Source organism: Lepidochelys kempii, chromosome 2, assembly GCF_965140265.1.
Source record: "Lepidochelys kempii isolate rLepKem1 chromosome 2, rLepKem1.hap2, whole genome shotgun sequence".
Taxonomy (NCBI): domain Eukaryota; kingdom Metazoa; phylum Chordata; order Testudines; family Cheloniidae; genus Lepidochelys; species Lepidochelys kempii.
The window spans coordinates 27,554,638-27,571,456 of record NC_133257.1 but is presented as its reverse complement, the minus strand read 5'-3'; positions in this window follow the sequence as shown (position 1 = coordinate 27,571,456).

Here is a 16,819-nt window from a genome sequence, read left to right as displayed (position 1 = left end):
ACTTCTTGTGTCTTGCTTACAACACTGTTACTTATCACCTTATTATTTTCTAGGTGCTTACAACATGTTTGATTATTTGCTCCCTTATCTTTCTGGGTATTCAAGTTAAGCTGACTGGTCTATAATTCCTTGGGTTGCTTTTATTCCCCTTTTTATAAATAGATAATATATTTGTCTTTTCCAGTCCTCTGGGATCTCTCCTATCCTCCACGAGTTCTGGAAGATATTTGTTAATGGCTCAGACATTTCTTCAGCTAGTTCCTTAAGTATTCTAGGATGTATTTCATGGGGCCCTGCTGACTTGAAGACATTTAACTTGTCTAAGTAATTCTTAACTTCTTCTTCCCCTATTTTAGCCTCAGGTTATACCCCATTTACACTCATCTTCCACTATGTTAATAGTCTGATTACTGCTAACCTTTTTTGCTGAAAACTGAAACAAAAAAAGCATTTAACAACATAGGCATTGCTGCGTTTTTTTTGTTATTGTCATTTAGGAATAGTCCTACCCTGTCTTTGGTCTTTTTCCTGCTTCTAATACATTTGTAAAGTGTTTTCTTGTTATCCATTATGTCCCTAGCTAGTTTAATCTTATTTGTGCCCCGGCCTTTCTAATTTTGTCCCTGTTTTACATGATGTATGTATGGTGTGTGCATAAAGAGTTATACATATGTGCTAGAATTATGTTATGAAAATATGTTTGGCAAGCAATGCATAAGCACAGTCTGCCTTTGACAAAGGAATGAGTGTTTTCTTGTCTGACCAGCCTGGTTGTCAGGCAGAGACAATGAATGTATATTAACATAGCAGGTAAACAAAGCCATCAAACTAGTGAGTTATCTATGAAGACATCATGTCTGAACCTCAAATGATAAGCAAATGAATCAACTTATAAAAGTGTATCGGGTGTGGTCTTTTATGAAAACCTGTGACTCACTGGTGATTAATAGCATTGTGAAATGTACGCATTAACACTATATGAAGAATTATGGATTCTCAGTGATATTATGCTTTAAAGTCTCTGATCAAACACAGGGAGAAACAGGTTCTCTCTCAGACAGGAGGGAAGGCAGCTATTTACCTGTCTCCAGTATAAATTAAGCAGCATGGAATCAAAACAACGGAAGCCCTTTTTACCTATGAATCAGCAGGGGGCAAGACTGCACTCCCAGGAAACCTCCCTGCCTCTTGAACTTTGAAAAGACAGCCCGGTGTCTATACCCCAGCAGGAGACAAAGCTTTGCCTGGGCTTACTTTTCAAAGAATTTCAAATGTTTACTGCGCTTGATGGATTCAAAGGGCCAGAGCTCCTGAAATTGCAGAACACTGGAACCTTCAGCTAAGGGGTTGAACGCTCTGAAAATTCAGTTTACGTGAGAAACCTGCTTTACGCAAGGACTGTAACTTGCTAAAATTAAGTTTTAGTCTTAGAAGTGTATTTTACTTTTGTTTGCTTGTGACTCTATCTTTATTCCTTCTCCTTGATATCACTTAATCCTGTGACTTCTTGTTTAATAAATTTGTTTCACTGTTCCTATAAAGCAATTTAGAGATGTGTTTGATGGGAAGGGTGTGTTTACTCCAGATAATAAGCTCTTTAGAAGAGCAGCAAACTCAGTAGCTTCTGTGAGTGTTCAGTGTGAGGGCTGGACACCTCAGGGAAAATTTCAGACTGTGACAGGATTGGGGTCACTCTGCAAAAAGAAACTGGGCAGTGGAAGCCAGGGTTTGACCTGCATGCTTGTATGTGGGCTGTTGGTATCAGGGCTGTGAGCCACAGCACCACAGCATTTAAGACACCCAGAGCTGCAGGGCAGGTAGCAACACAACCCCTTACTGGTCTGCATTGAACCCCAGAACATCACAGTGCTAGATGCTTTAGACAGCACAGTGAAATCCAAGCTCCACTGAAGTCAACTGTAAAGCTGCCATTGAATTTAATGAGGTCAATATTTGGTCCCTGTTCCAAAGAGCTTACAAACTAATTTTAGAAAGGCATAGAGAGTGAGAGGAATAAATGCTTAGGGAGACTACCATAATAAGATTATGCTATTACTCACGTTTGACATGTATGGAGGGGAATAATTCAGGCTGCTCCTGTCAGCCCATAACCCCAAGAAAGGCTGGAGGTAGTCTTGGAATTTAACTACCTGTACAGCCAGTTTCCTGCTGCTTGTACTCCTATGCTATCCAGCTGCCTACCCTCCTAATTACTGGTGGCCACAATTGCAGAAGAGCATAGGAGGAGCAACTATGGAATTAGTGAGGGGACCTGGATAACATCTGGAAGGAACATTACTGGGAAGCAAAAAGCTGAGGGGAAAAAATCCTTCTTATTCCCCAAGTGGTTGCATTTATGTTCAGGAAGGATGCAAATGAGCAGAGGGTGGTGATTGGCAAACAGGGGGCACTTCACGCATAGAGGAAACATGGAAAAAGACATAGAGCTAGGCAGGGGAGGCTCTACCAATTTTGCCTCCCCAAGCGGTCGCCACCAAATTTCTGCTGCTGCCGAATTGCCACCGCCTCCAGAAGAGCGGCGGGGCTGCCGCAGAATTGCGGCTGCGGGACACGGACTGCCACCCCATTCTCATTGCCGCCCCAAGCACCTGCTTGGAAAGCTGGTGCCTGGAGCCAGCCCTGGAGATAGGAGAGGATAAAAGAAGGGAAGGGGGCATTGAAGCTATTGTCAATGGCATGTATACTAAAGACTCAAGCAAGGTCGTTTTCTTAATGCAGTTATCCATTCCCTTTTCTTACATTTCCACTTTGTTATATTTTTACTTGGACTCCACCCCTGCAAATCCAGCCAAGTGATCCTATAACAGTCAGGTGAGTAAAGACCACTCCATGAGTAAGGGTTTGCAGGATCAGTCCCTATCTTATATCTATTAAGCACAGTGCACACTTGTGGCACCTTATAAATAATAATAAGTGCATAGGCAGAAGAGACAGATTTCTGGACTGATGCACTACTGTGCAGATTTATTGGTATCCTTCACTTCTGTTTTCTATTATTTGGGCAGCAAAAGTCAAACTTGTTAATATCATAGATTTGAACATTCTGTATATTGAACACTTATCAATCTTAGATACTTATATAGCTCCCACTATCATAATGCTCAACTGCCTCACAACATCCCTGTGATGTAAGGAAATCCCATTGTACCTGTGTTACTATGTGATGAAAGAATTTTGCCTCAGTTGCCCAGAATACTTTATTAAGCTTGGAATGGGGAGAAATCTGCAGAAAAACCTTGGAAGGGGTTTAAATTTGCTGAAATTATAAAAATTGTTTATATAAACCAAAGGAGTGGCGATGGTGTCAGGACCCTTTAACATACTTAGAACAGTAATTAGTTTCAAGAATAAGGCTTTAATTAAATAAAAATTAGTAATAGTTTAAATTAGAAAATATGGTAATGGCAGCCATAGAATTATGCAGTGTAGTAGAAAATCCCATAGGAATACATGGAAGCTCATAGAAATGAACAGTGATGATGGAATCTAGACAAGGGATTACATCAGTTCCTGTGGGGAATGACTCAGCAAAATCCTATAGAAATACATTGTAGCCCATAGAAACCAATGGGATCTCCAGACAGGAAATGTCTAGAGTTCATCTAAAGGCCATCTGAAAAAACCCATAGGAATGTATTAAGCCCACAGAAGTCTATCAGACAGGGGAGGAGCTTTATATACATCTGACTAATTAAACCATAAAAAAAATCACGATTAATCGTGCAATTAATTGCACTGTTAAACAATAATAGAATACCATTTATTTAAATATTTTTGGATGTTTTCTACATTTTCAAATATATTGACTTCAATTACAACACAGAATACACAGTATACAGCGCTCACTTTATATTCATTTTTGATTACAAGTATTTGCACTGTAAAATAACAAAAGAAATCGTATTTTTCAATTCACCTAATACAAGTACTGTTGTGCAATCTCTTTATCATGAAAGTTGAACTTAAAAATGTAGAATTATGTACAGAAAATAACTGCATTCAAAAATAAAACAATGTAAAATGTTAGAGCCTGCAAGTCCACTCAGTCCTACTTCTTGTTCAGGCAGTCACTCAGACAAACAAGATTGTTTACATGTCCAGAAGATAATTCTGTCCACTTCTTATTTACAATGTCATCTGAAAGTGAGAACAGGCATTCTCATGACACTGTTGTAGCCGGCGTGGCAAGGTATTTACATGCCAGATGTGCTAAAGATAAGTATGTCCCTTACAACATCAGGGTTAGAAGGGACCTCAGGAGGTCATCTAGTCCAATGCCCTGCTCAAATCAGGACCAATCCCCAATTTTTGCCCAAGATCCCTAAATGGCCCCCTCAAGGATGGAGCTCACAACCCTGGGTTTAGCAGGCCAATGCTCAACCACTGAGCTCTCCTTCAGCCCCCTTCCTGTAGCCCCCATTGACCTGGATTGGTGAACCACAGCCAGTGGGAGCTACAATCAGCTGAACCTGCAGACGCTGCAGGTAAACAAACCAGCCCGGCCCACTAGCAGATTTCCCTGACAGGCCGATCCCTGCTTTATAATTTTTACCGTGCAAATATTTGTAATCAAAAATAATGTACGCTTTGATTTCAATTACAACACAGAATATAGTATATATGAAAATATGGAAAAACATCCAAAATATTTAATACATTTTAATTGGTATTCTATTGTTTAACAGCACGATTAAAACTGCGATTAATCGTGATACATTTTTTTAATTGCAATTAATTTTTTTTAGTTTATTGCAAGAGTTAATTGTGATTAATTGACAACCCTGCTAATTAGCATACACTAATTAATCATTAACATATGCTAATCTCTGGAAGCTGATTGGCTGAGTTGGAATGTCACATGTCCGTACACATGACATAAAATAGAATATGCAAATCCCTAAAACTGTCTGAATTATGATCATAAATGAATAGCTAATGAGCTAAAACTGTGTATAAAGGCAGTAATCAGCAGGCTAAAGTTTTATAGGAATAGGGACCAGCAAGAGAGTGGAATGCTGCCAAACACCTATGAGAAGATACCTGCGCAAGAGATGCCACCCGAAAAGCGGAAGAACTGCTTGGAAGCCAGCCACTGCAACAGCAGCAGCAACAGCAGCCTTAGCCACGGTTGCTCCTGGCACCCTGCCAGCAGGAGGCCTTCACAGCAGCCCAGCGGCTACGGTGAACAGGCTTCCATCTCTCCTGCCTGAGGGGACACTACCTCAGGAGAAGGCAGCAGTGAGCAACCCGGCAGGCAGCAGCACACAGACCGTCACCACACCATGCTCTCTAAACACAGATCACGAGCTGTGACAGATCAGAAGGACCTTAGACAATCTCAGAGGGAATTGAAGAAGCTTTTGTAAATTTAATCTTCCCTTTTTACCCTTTTACTCCTAGAGTACATGTCTGTAAATAAAGCTGGATGTCTGTGGTTCGAGTGAGATCTCCCGACCCGTCGGATAACTGCCAGATCAGTACTTATTGGATGTTTAGTGTTAAGTATTAAATGTTAATTAATATATTGTTCTATGTATTAAAATTGATACATTGTTATAAAGTATAGAGTGTTAAGTGAATAACTGTATGGTTATATTGTTGTATGTGGTAGAGTTAATTAAAATTGTAATTGTAATACTGTGTCTTTGTTTCTTGCGCCGCTTCCTTTACATTATATCTGTAACCTTTACTGTTTATTTGATTCTTGCCTCTAGCTCTCTTTTTTTATTGTAAACCTTCACTTCTAAATAAATTCTGTTTTTGTTTTCAAAGAATTTACTGCTTGCTGCCTATTCTTGATCAGACGCCTGTATCTGTGTTCTTCAAGGGGAAAGTTAGTTAGTCTTGGTCAGCGGTTTTCTCTGGAAAATCCATACGGTGGGCCACAGCCTTTAATATGGGAATAAAGGGTTTTAATTAAAAGCAGTGGTTTTAAGTAATATCATTGACTTTGTAGAATTGGGTTTAAATCCTCCGGTAACAACTGATGAGGAACAGGGAGGCTAACAGACTTGCACAAGGTGCATAGAAAGTCTGTAACAGAGCAAGGAATCAAACCCAGGTCTCCTAAGTCCTGATTTGATAACCTAAACGTTGAACCACCCTTCCTTTTTATTAAAGCATGAAAGCTCTTTGCATGATGTCCCCCGCTACCAAAACAAAACAAGAAAAACTCCTTGATATAATTGACAACGTAAATACTCGGGTTTTGACAAGTTGTTCCTTGATTTTCTTATCCCATTCTTCCTTTCACTGTACACAACAGAATTATATAAAAAACCCCAAGCATGTAGAGAACGGTTGGTTTAGATTTTCTTTTCCCACCAACTTTGATGTTCATTTCCAGTTCTCCAGTGTTGCTGCAACCAGGGCTTGAAGTATTTCCCCCACTACTTGTGCCCTGTCAAACAGTCTCTTAATATTAAAACAAATCAAAATCAGAAGGATCTAATATCCTGGGTTTGATTCTGTTAATAAATAATGAAAGATTAAATTGGAGCTCAACCATTTCTTAAAGCTGCCATCACAGCTGCACTGAGGCTTCAGAGATGACTTGAAAATGAAAGGCTCCAAAAGGGAAAAAATTAAAATTAAAAAATCAAAAATTAGAACAAAGCACAACAGTTAATATTACTAACCCTCAACTTCCACTGAACTTACAGGGAACTTAAGCATCACTCAGTTTCTCACAGGGATCAGGCTCTTGTTGAATGAGAACATGTGACTATGTTACAGTAATATGTGCAAATGCCATCATCTGTGTGTGCTCTTAAGCCCCAAAGGGAGGGGTGTCAAAGATGTTTGGACATGAGAAGTTGCAACTACATAAAAATGCAGCTTCAGGCCCAGCAGCTGGGAGAAAATGCAAGCAAACTGACAACAGTAACTATTTTTTTTTCCCCGGGGCCACTGCTTTCTGTGAAAATATTCATTAAAATTCAAAAAGGCATTTTCTGTTGAAAAAACATTTCATTGGAAAAAAATTACCAGCTCTACTCAGTCAAGACATTAGCAGATGGAATCTATGGTTCAAGCATGGATTTGACTAGGAGACACATTTTCTGTGCCACAAAATTGGGCACCTATATGCATAAGATAGGTGAATACATATGCCAGGCCAACTTCTGACAGGCTCTTCCTGGCAGGTATAACTCCCTGGATCCTCAGTTATGCCTTCTTCTGAAAATGGTCACTGGGCACAAACATAATTTGCCCCTAGTGTTGTGTTTGGAAGTGCTTGGTTTAGAAACATAAACTTTTGAAAATATCTCCCATCATCACATCCACAATGAAACTGGAAACTCCTCTCAACTGAAAAACCAGAGGAAAGATTAGTTTTCACTTAAGAATTATTAAAATGAAGAACTAGCACAGAGTCCCCTGATTCCATCCCTCATCCCCTCCTCTCTCTCTGGGCCACTTGTTTGGCTCATCAGACACTTCCCAACAAATTTGCTAGACTGCCAAGATTCATAGATCCCAAGGCCAGAAGGGATTATTGTGATAATCTAGTTTTTTATCTATATAGATATATAGATTTTCTCTATAACACAGAGCATAGAACTTCCCCAAAATAATTCCTAGGGTCTATCTTTTATAAAACACTGTCTTGATTTAAAAATTGCCCATGATGGAGCACTGACCATGACCCTTGGTAAGTTGTTCCACTGGTTAATTACCTTCACTGTCAAAAATTCACACCTTATTTCCAGTCTGAATTTATCTAGCTTTAACTTCCAACTATTAGATCATGTTATACCTTTTTCTGCTAGATAGAAGAGCCCACTATTAAAGATTTGGTCCCCATGTAGATTCTTACAGACTATAATCAAGTCATCTCTTAACTTGCTCTTTGTTATGTCAAATAGACTGAGCTCCTTGAATCTATCACTATAAAGGAGGTTTTTAATCCTTTAATCATTTCTGTAGCTCTTCTCCAAAACTTCTCCAATTGATCAACATCCTTCTTAAACTGTGGACACCAGCAATGGTCACATCAGTGCCAAATACAGAGGTAAAATAACCTTTCTAATGCTAATAAACACTTCTGTTTATGCATCCAAGGATATTAGCCCTTTTGACCACATGGGGGGAAGGCATAGCTCAGTGGTTTGATCACTGGCCTGCTAAACTCAGGCTTGTGAGTTCAATCCTTGAGGGGGCCATTTAGGGAGCTGGGGCAAAAATTGGGGATTGGTCCTGCTTTGAGCCAGGGGATTAGACTAGATAACCTCCTGAGGTCCCTTCCAACTCTGATATTCTATGATTGATCACATTGGAAGCTCAGCTGATAATCCACCACAATTCTCAGTGGTTTTTCAGAGTCACTGCTTCCCAACATGGAATCCCCATCTTGTAAGTATGATCTACACTCTTTGCTCCCAGAGGTATACATTCTGGCCATATTAAAACACATATTGTTTGCTTGAACCCCGTTTACCAGACAATCCAGATGGCTCTTTAATGGTGACCAGTCCTCTTCATTATCTATCACTCCCCCAATTTATGTGTCATCTGTAAACTTTATCAGTGATGATTTTATGTTTTCTTCCAGGTTGTTAATAAAACCGTTAAATAGTGTAAGGTCAAGAACCTATCTATGCAGGCCCCCACTAAAAACACACTCATTTGATGAAAAAAGAAAAGGAGGACTTGTGGCAACTTAAAGACTAACAAATTTATTTGAGCATAAGCTTTCGTGAGCTACAGCTCTCCTCATTGGATGCATTGAGCTGTAGCTCACGAAAGCTTATGCTCAAATAAATTTGTTAGTCTCTAAGGTGCCACAAGTCCGCCTTTTCTTTTTGCGGATACAGACTAACACGGCTGCTACTCTGAAACCACTCATTTGATGATGATTCTCCATTTACACTACATTTTGAGACCTATCTGTTAGTCAGCTTTTAATCCATTTAACATGTGCCAGGTTAATTTTTTATATATATATATATAGTATTCTTTAAATCAAAATGTCATGAGGTATCAAGTCAAATTCCTTACAGAAGTCTAAGTTTATTACATAAACACTATTACCTTTATCAACCACACTGGTAATCTCATCGAAAAAAGATATCGAGTTAGATAGGGTCTATTCTCTATAAACCCCTGTTGATTGGCATTGATTATATTACCATCCTTTAATTCAAGAATCAATGTGTAAAAATCCCTTCAACGCAAAATGCATGTGGTTGCTACTACTCTTACATTTTGCATTTCAGGTCACTTAGACACCCCTTTTCTCCCTGAAATGTAATCAAACTATCCCTGCCAAATAAGCACCCAATCCTGCAGTACTTAGATACTTCAATTGATGTCAATGGGAGTTTTTTGCATGACAAAGCCTACAGGATCTGACCCGATATGCACAATATTGCCAGTTTGTGTAACTGCCACTATGCACTTCTCTTAGCTCATTGAAATGGGCAAAGATTATTCATCTCAGGCAGACTGGGAACCCTGCTATATATTTAAATAAGTGCTTCAGACACCAGAATGTCCCCAGGTGCAGTATATTACAAGGTACCATCTGCATTATTAATAGCACAGAACTTTCTTCCCAGAAAGCTGTGGAAAATCTTACATGGATTAGCTTTTTGAGAATGAGAAATTAAATATTTACTAGAAAACAAGTTCTTCTACTCTGGTGATATACTTCCTGACAGGACACTTGGCTCTTTTATCATAAAGAGCAGAGCCTCCTTTAGGATATAGGCAGCCACTTATTACGAAGAGGTGATGAAGTGGCTGAGATGGTCCTGAGGCAGAGCCTGGCTTTGGTATTGTGTTCTTTCTAATCCTGCAGCATGTTCCCTTGTAAGTGAAGTGGTAATTTCTTAAAGGCCAATTTAAACTCCACAACACATGCTCTGACATCTCCATACATAAATATTGTGTACAGAGCTATTTTTATTTCTTGCAGTTTGACTGCCCAGATAACTAACATTAAAAAACAAAACAAAATAAAACACAGCTTTATATTAGGAGAAAAACTCTATTTTATGCAACACTGCCTGCCTTTAACTATTTATGGCTTGGTGCTGAGAGGTATTGAACACCCTTACTGCTGTTGAGGTCAATGGTAAGGTGCTCAGGCTGTTCATTACTGAGTTTATCTTTTAAAGATAGATAGAATTGTAGACAGCACAAATCATTTTCTTACAGAAACAAATCTTGCAGCTGTTAGTCAAGCAAAACATCTAATGGCTTCGGCAAGAAAATTGACAGAGGAAAGACTGCTAGATTTGGCCTATTAACAGGAAGGGATTGATCCAAAGTCTATTGAAGTCAGTGTCTTTGCTGGGCTTTGTATCCAGCCCTAAAAGAGAAAATAGTTGAAACTCTATGCAAGATTAAGAAATCCAACATAGATAAGACAGTATCTAGCTACCTACCTGCCCCTATGGAAAAGTCCTATAGAACTATTTTCTAGACCTTTTTAAAGCAAACCTATAGAGTTCTAGACTAGAGCAATAACGTTCCACTAAATTCTATAGAATTGTTTAAAATTTCTATTGCAAGGAGATCATTTTCTATTGAATTATATAGATTTTAAGAAAAATCTTAACAACATTTTTTAAATTGTCTATAGAAAATAAGTGACCAAAATTATGAGTTTAATTATTGGTTCACTGCTTTAATTGCTACTAAATTCTATGTTATTGTTCCATAAAGGTATTTATCAACCTCACCTAAATTAGTTTAGTTTATCTAGATTTTTATTATTTATACCATGCTTATGACTTTGGTATCTGCATCAGCCTAATCTGTTGTTTATAATAAATGCAAATGTTGTTGTTATAGAACTGAGAGAAAAATGTTGGTCATCCTATTTGATCCATCTTCCTTCAAATGTGCAGTTGTTAATCTCACAGAGGCACGAAAACGTTCCATTTCATTTCATATTTTTTCCCATTCTTGTCAATCACAATTCTATAATTGGTGTTTGGTATTGCATAGAGGTAAAATACATTTGCCACAGTCACAAGGATGCTAAACAGTGTTTAATTTCAATAATCAGGACTTTTGCCAAACACCATAAACCCATCACATAAGAAGCAGTTTTAAACATTAGCTTTTTGGCAGCGAAAAATATTGTGGGATTTTTTTTTAATGTTAAGTGAATTTTCTGCTTTTTAAATGGTCTACCTTGGCAGCACTGGAGAACAAAGTGAACTATTTATGCACTAAACAGGTACAGTACATCTAATAGTGGCAATGGCAGCTTCCGCACACTCCTCTACTAATTTGCTTCGAACCTAGTCTGGAGGGATTAACTCTTTGGGTGAAATGCTGGCACAGTCTGAGGTCACAGGTAGGAAGGGTGATGCTACCACAAGAGCTCCAATTAGTTTTGATGGACTTCTTGTGATATGAACATTTTTGCTCACTAGGTCCTGAACTAGGTTCAGGGCTTTAGACAGCTAAAGCCCTGAATAGCTTGCAGGATTGTAGGACTAATGAATGTTTTGTTGTGCAGTGCAAATGGCTTCTTTTCGCTGTTTTTAATATGTGCATTGGAAATGTTCAGGTAGATGAACAGGATTTTGTTCACCTTTAAAAATGGATACAGACCAAAGACCTATGGGGCTGAAAGACTATTCCATTAACAATCCCTGGAGCCATCCAGACCTCATGGGAAGAAGAAATACACAGGATAAAACAAGTTAAATCCAGTGATTTACCTGACAGGATGTCAGACAAATTCATCGTAAAGCACAGAGTCTATTTTAGCATATTGGCAGCTGCTCATTGCAAAGAAGTGATTAAGTGGCTGAGATGATCCTGGCAGAGCATGGCTTTGCTATTATGTTCTTTTTAATCTTGCAGCTTGCTTTCTTGAAAATTATGTGCTCATTTCCAAGAGGCAAATTTAGTTTTTACTGTATGTCACAAAGGCCTCAGAAACTCTGGCACATTGGGTGAAAATTGACTGATTAACAGCTCACATCAAAATTAGCATGACTTGTTACTGCTAACAAACTCCCATTCACCTCGCATCTCACCCTTCACCATGAACAAGGATAAAACTCACACAAGAAAATTCATTGCTAAGGAGAGGTCAGTCAGCTGTCTCAGAGAACTTTGGGTCTGTCAAGGTTCCTCCCCCACTCTGAACTCTAGGGTACAGATGTGGGGGCCTGCATGAAAAACCTCCTAAGCTTATCTTTACCAGCTTAGGTCAAAACTTCCCCAAGGTACAAAATATTCCACCCGTTGTCAGCTTAACCCGTTGGATTAAACTGACAAACCTTTAATTCTCTGGAATAAAAGGGCTTAAGAGAATTAATATGGTACACCTTAGGCTTTCGGTTGGAGGTGGGGAATGCTATGAGATAATTAACAGCTCCCAGGCGCTCCTGGACCGTGAATGGCCCTTCCCACGATGCTTCCATTTTATGGGCCTGGAGCGCCTTTAAGACCATGACCTGGTCCCCTACTTTGAAGGAACGCTCTCTGGCATGTTTATCATACCAGGCTTTTTGCTCTTTTTCAGCATCCTGTAAGTTTTCTCTAGCAAGGGCTAAAGAGGTTCGGAGGGTGTTTTGTAGGTTGGTTACGAAGTCCAGAAGGTTAGTTCCTGGAGACGGTGTAAATCCCTCCCATTGCTGCTTTACCAACTGCAATGGCCCCTTAACCTCACGGCCATATACAAGTTCAAATGGGGAAAACCCTCAAGTGGGGTGTGGTACAGCTCTGTAGGCAAAGAGCAACTGCTGCAACACTAGGTCCCAATCACTGGAGTGCTCATTTACGAATTTACGTATCATGGCCCCCAAAGTTCCATTAAACTTCTCCACCATGCCATTTGTTTGATGGTGGTAAGGAGTGGCAACCAAGTGATTTACCCCATGAGCTTCCCAAAGGTTTTTCATAGTTCCTGCCAGGAAATTAGTCCCTGCATCTGTGAGGATGTCGGAGGGCCAACCTACCCTGGCAAAAATGTCTGCTAGTGCCTGGCATACACTTTTAGCCCTGGTGTTGCTTAGAGCTACTGCTTCCGGCCATCGGGTGGCAAAATCCATGAAAGTCAGTATGTACTGCTTTCCTCTGACTGTCTTTTTCAGAAAAGGACCCAGAATATCCACAGCTACTCGCTGAAATGGAACTTCAATGATGGGGAGTGGCTGGAGAGGGGCTTTGACCTGGTCTTGGGGTTTTCCCACTCTTTGGCACACCTCACAAGACTGGACATAGGTAGAAACATCCTTGCCCATTCCCTCCCAGTGGAATGACCCCCCCAAATGGTCTTTGGTCCTGTTCACCCCAGCATGGCCACTAGGGTGATCGTGGGCTAAGCTCAAGAGCTTGGCCCGGTATTTAGTTGGAACTACCAACTGTCTCTGAGGATGCCAGTCTTCCTGGTGTCCCCCAGAAAGAGTTTCCTTGTATAAAAGTCCTCTTTCTACAACAAACCTGGATCGATTAGAAGAGCTGAGAGGCGGTGGGTTGCTCCGTGCCGCCGTCCAAACTCTCTGGAGGCTTTCATCTGCTTCCTGTTCGGTCTGGAACTGTTCCCTTGATGCTGGAGACATCAGTTCCTCATTGGATTGTGGACCTAGGCTTGGTCCCTCTGGAAGCGATATAGGGGATGGAGCTGTTTCTGTTGACTGTGAACCGCTCTCCGCTGGTGCACTATGATGGGATTCAGGCTCTGGCTGAGCCTCTTGGGTCGGGTTATCGGCTGCTGCCAGTTCAGGGTCGGTGGGGCCCTCTGGTGTTGAGGTTGCAAGTATTGGATTCAGTGCTGACACTGGGTCTGGTGTTGGTTGTTCAGCTGGTTCCGGTTCTGGGACTGGATCCATCTGGATCTCTGGAACTGGATCCACTACTGCTGTTGCAGACATTGGCCTGGGGTCCGGGTCCATCACCTCTGACTGGATCCTGATAGAAGTTTCCGGAACAGAGCTAGGCCTCACGGCTTGTTTAGCCTGGCTGCGGGTGACCGTTCCCACCCTCTTGGCCTGCTTCACATGATTGGCCAAGTCTTCCCCCAACAGCATGGGGATGGGATAATCATCATAGACTACAAAAGTCCACATTCCTGACCAGCCCTTGTACTGGACAGGCAACTTGGCTGTAGGCAAATTGAAAGAGTTGGACTTGAAGGGTTGAATCGTCACTTGGATCTCTGGGTTGATTAAATTGGGGTCCACTAAGGAAGCATGGATAGCTGACACTTGTGTTCCGGTGTCCCTCCACGCGGTGACCTTCTTCCCGCCCACACTCACAGTTTCCCTCCGCTCCAAGGGTATCTGGGAGGTATCTGGGCCTGTGGACCTCTGGTGTGATTCCGGTGCAATGAACTGTAATCTGTTGGGGTTCTTGGGGCAGTTGGCCTTTACATGCCCCAGCTCGTTACATTTAAAACATCGTCCAGCTGACGGGTCACTGGGGCGAGGTGGGTTGCTGGAGAATGGCATGGTGGGACGATAAGGGGTCTGGGGAGGGTTCTTTGGGAGGTAGGTGGGGCCTTGGGTGGCCCCCGGTAATAGGGTGTGGTCTGGGGTGGTCCCTTCTGGTCTCCGCTCCAACTGCGACCAGTTTTCTTCTTCTCTGCCACCTCCACCCATCTGGCTCCAATCTCTCCTGCCTCGATTACAGTTTTGGGTTTCCCATCTAGGATGTATTTTTCTATTTCCTCAGGAACACCCTCTAAGAATTGGTCCATTTGCATTAGGAAGGGTAAATTTTCTGGAGATTCAACACTTGCTCCTGATATCCAGGCATCCCAATGTTTCACAATGCGGTAGGCATGTCGGGTAAATGACATGTCTGGTTTCCACCTTAGGGCTCTGAACCTCCGACGAGACTGCTCGGGTGTTATCCCCATTCTGACTCTCGCCTTGGATTTAAACAGTTCATACTTGTTCATGTGTTCTTTAGGCATTTCAGCTGCCACCTCAGCTAAGGGTCCACTGAGCTGCGGCCTCAGCTCTACCATGTATTGATCAGTAGAGATGTTGTACCCAAGGCAGGCCCTTTCGAAGTTTTCTAGGAAGGCCTCAGTATCATCGCCTGCCTTGTAGGTGGGGAACTTTCTGGGATGGGAAGTGGTACTTGGAGAAGGATTACTGGGGTTTGTTGGGATATTCTGCTGAGCCTTTATCTTCTCCATCTCCTCCACATACTTCCTCTCTTTTTCCTTCTCCTCCAGTTCTTTGTCCCTTGCTTCCATAGCTCTCCTGTGAGCAGCCGCTTGGTGTTGTTCTGCTTCTCTTGCTGCCTCCCTTTCTTGTTCCTTCTTCAGCCGCATGAGTTCTATCTGTCTTTCATGTTCCCTTTGTCTTTCCTCAGCCTGAAATTTGGCTAATTCGAGCTGTAGTCGAGCCGCGGATTTTGTCATTCTAACCTCTCTGTTTTTAACTAACTTTATACCCGAGGTTTAGAAATAAACAAACAAAACTTGGCTGTAAAATTTTGCTGTGCTGGAATAGAATATCTATTCTCTGATAGTGATTGTCAGCCTACAGAAAAAGACAATTCCCTTGTCTCTGCTCTGGGCCCAAATTAAAGCAAAAAACCTCCAACTACTTGGAAACCTGCTTACCCAGCCCAAAGAAAAAGCAAAGGGGTAGAACACACACCCCCTATTTACTTTTAGGAAGAAAAAAAAAAGTCTGGGTTGGAAGACTGTGAATTTCCCTGCAGGAGTTAAGTACCCTGCCTCCAGGCAAAGAAAACCTGCAATTCACAAAGATAATCCCCTTTTGTCTCTGCTTGGCCACAAAGCAGAGAAAAAACAAGCTGCTTTCAGTTTCAGCTGCTTTCTGGACTTCCTTTCCAAAGGAAAAAAAAATTCTTTTTTTAAAATCTGTATTTCTAGTTCAAAAAATCTCAACTGGATCTCAAAATGATTTCAGGTTAATCCCACCACTACGCCACCATGTCAAGGTTCCTCCCCCACTCTGAACTCTAGGGTACAGATGTGGGGACCTGCATGAAAAACCTCCTAAGCTTATCTTTACCAGCTTAGGTCAAAAGTTCCCCAAGGTACAAAATATTCCACCCGTTGTACTTGGACTGGCCGCTACCACCACCAAACTAATACTGGTTACTGGGGAAGAGCTGTTTGGACGCGTCCTTCCCCCCAAAATACTTCCCAAAACCTTGCACCCCACTTCCTGGACAAGGTTTGGTAAAAAGCCTCACCAATTTGCCTAGGTGACTACAGACCCAGACCCTTGGATCTTAAGAACAATGAACAATCCTCCCAACACTTGCACCCCCCCTTTCCTGGGAAATGTTAGATAAAAAGCCTCACCAATTTGCATAGGTGACCACAGACCCAAACCCTTGGATCTGAGAACAATGAAAAAGCATTCAGTTTTCTTACAAGAAGACTTTTAATAAAAATAGAAGTAAATAGAAATAAAGAAATCCCCCCTGTAAAATCAGGATGGTAGATATCTTACAGGGTAATTAGATTCAAAAACATAGAGAACCCCTCTAGGCAAAACTTTAAGTTACAAAAAAGATACACAGACAGAAATAGTTATTCTATTCAGCACAATTCTTTTCTCAGCCGTTTAAAGAAATCATAATCTAACACATACCTAGCTAGATTACTTACTAAAAGTTCTAAGACTCCATTCCTGGTCTATCCCCGGTAAAAACCAGCATATAGATAGACCCACAGACCCTTTGTTTCTCTCCCTCCTCCCAGCTTTTGAAAGTATCTTGTCTCCTCATTGGTCATTTTGGTCAGGTGCCAGCGAGGTAGCTTCTTAACCCTTTACAGGTGAGAGGAGCTTTCCCCTGGCCAGGAAGGATTTCAAAGGGGTTTACCCTTCCCTTTATA